The 2,599-nt window shown below is 45.2% G+C and overlaps 1 pseudogene; it reads right to left on the bottom strand.

Annotated features, from left to right (window-relative positions):
- Positions 1-940: 940 nt before the first annotated feature.
- LOC139433872 (uncharacterized) lies at positions 941-2,278 on the bottom strand (annotated as a pseudogene).
- Positions 2,279-2,599: the final 321 nt, after the last annotated feature.

The raw sequence follows: 2,599 nt of genomic DNA, 5'->3' as shown, positions 1-2,599 counted from the left end.
GCGAGGAAAGCTCCAAAAGATTCCTCGACTTATTTGAAGCGTTAGTTCGAAAAGAATAGTTTCCGTTCTTTGTTTTTCGTTTGGTTTGGATTTGTTATATTGTTTTGTGTGAAGTTTATGAAAATATTTAAGTTTGGAATACAAATTAAGTTTGACGTTAAATCAGTAGCCTTCTTTACAGTTCGAAATACAAAAAACCAACACATGTTTACTGAAAATATACAAGGACATCTTTATTTTATATAAAGCTCAATATGTTATGATTGTGACATGACTATAAGGCCAATGTTTTTAAACTCATTGTGCAACCCAAGGTATACTGAAACTCATAATGACCACTTTAATTTCTGAATTGTAAATCTCCTCCTCAAATAATTCTGCGCCTAAACCAACCGTGTGTAAATTATCCAAATGCAATATCAGGGATGTTTTATTAATAAATCGAGTCAAGTTACAGCATGCTCAAGCCCTATAAGTAGCTACAATTACTAACACATGTATCTTCTTTCTTTTAAAGTTCAGTCAAAGCATACCAATATTTTATTACTGAACATGACTCGATTTCAACACTAAACGTAACACTTTCAGACGAAATTCTGTGATGGCCTATTTCACATCGCATACAATTTGTAATAAAGACATGTGTCTGTAAAGTCCTTTGCTCTAAATAAACGTGAGCAAGGTGACATTGGAAATAAGGCTTATAAATGGCACAAAAAAAAGAACAGAGTAATGCATCTGGCCAGTAAATGCATTTTTAACCTGTCAACAAAACTAATGCGGTAACAAAAAAACTGGCCAAAAACATATATCCTCTCAGCAGTAATCGTGGTCCTGCAGCTGGACTGGGTTGTGGTCAGGAGCCGAGATGTGGTCTGCCAGTCTGTCTCTCCGGCCCTGTCCACCTCACCCCCCCTCACAGGACGAGGTGGAGACCTCTCTACCCCCTCCTGCTCCCCCTCCTGCTCCTCCTCCTGCTCCTCCAACAGTTCAAGAATGTCTCCTGCAGTAAGGCAGATGTTGTGTAGGACACAGCAGGGACAAAGTTATGGTTGACCTCCAAGGCCTTCGACAGGAGGCACCTCCATCGCGCCTTCAGTTTCCCGAAAGCGCGCTCTATTATGCTGCGTGCTTTTGCATGGCAGCCGTTGAATCGGCTCTGTACCCTCCCCTGTAGTGGCTCCCGATACGGGGTTACAATCATTATGGGGTGTACAATGCAGGGGTAGCCACCATCCCCCACAATGAAGTACCCTGGAGGAGGATAAAGAGCCTCTTTATAGAGGGCACTGTGCTTCATGACACGGGTGTCGTGGACTGAGCCCGGAAATCCTACAAATGTTTGTAGGAATCTCCCCTTCCAATCGCATACAACCTGCAGCTGTATGGATGGGAAGAGCTTCCTATTTACATAATCCTGGCCAGTGGGTCCGGATGGGGTCCTGATACGTATGTGGCACCCGTCTATTGCACCCACACAGGAACTGAATGCTGGGCTGTTGGCCAACTGCTGGAAGCCCTGCCCGACCTCCTCCAGCTCTGGACCAGCAGGCAGCTTGATGAGGGAATGCCGGAGAGCAGCGATGTCCTCCACTCCCTGGTGGACCAGTCTGTGGACCGTGGAGAGGGGTACCTGAAAGGCCTGGGACACTACACTGTATGACAAACCGTGTGCCAGCCAGTACACGGTCGTCAAGAGTCATGTGGTGTCCCCAGGCCTGTCTCCTCTCAGGCCCCAGACACCGCATCAAGGCCTCCAGGGAGTCTCGGCGGATCCTGAAGTCCTTCAGCAGGCACCCATCACCCTCGAAGTACAGTTTAAGCAGTGGGACACTGCTGTTCAAACGTTTGTACTGAGAGTGTGGGTGCTGAACCTACAGGAAGAATAACATGTACAGAGGTCAATACCTTTATCCAGCAAACTAAACTCCTTTATACCGCAATTTAAACTGCACATACATATTCTGTCATAAGGAATAAAGCCATGGCTAAATCTGGCACATTTGATGGTCTCAAGTGCTCGTGTTAACTAATGTGCATGGTCCCTTCTTGAATAAATACAACTACATAATCCAAAACTGTCTCTTTGACAAACATGCTTTGTCTCTGACTCTCTGGCTTAGGCCTATATGTGTCATGATTGTCTTCCCCTGCGAAACGTAACCATGGTTGACCATGGTCACCATGGTATTCCATTGCCAACCATGGTAATACCATGGTTGACCACAAAATACCATGATGGTCACAGTACCATGGGGAAGAAACCATGGTCTACCATGGTCAACCATGGTCAGCCTACTATGATCACAATGTCAACTCCGGAAACCATGGTCCACCATGGTCAGCCTGCCATGGTCACAGTACCATGGGGAAGAAACCATGGTCTATATCCCAACCATGGTCTACCATGGTCAACCATGGTTATACCATGGTTAAATGAACCATGTTCTACCATGGTAGACCATGGTCTACTATGGTCTACAATGGTTCATTTCGCAGGGGTTGCTACAAGTAGTTGGTAATGTTTGTATTCCAATTAAAAAAGTCAGCTATTTTTCAACCATTTGTAAACAAACACTTTCCAGCGCTGGGAACGGCG

The sequence above is a fragment of the Pseudochaenichthys georgianus genome, chromosome 5 (genome assembly GCF_902827115.2).
Source record: "Pseudochaenichthys georgianus chromosome 5, fPseGeo1.2, whole genome shotgun sequence".
Classification (NCBI taxonomy): Eukaryota; Metazoa; Chordata; class Actinopteri; order Perciformes; family Channichthyidae; genus Pseudochaenichthys; species Pseudochaenichthys georgianus.
This window is presented reverse-complemented; position numbering and strand designations above follow the sequence as displayed.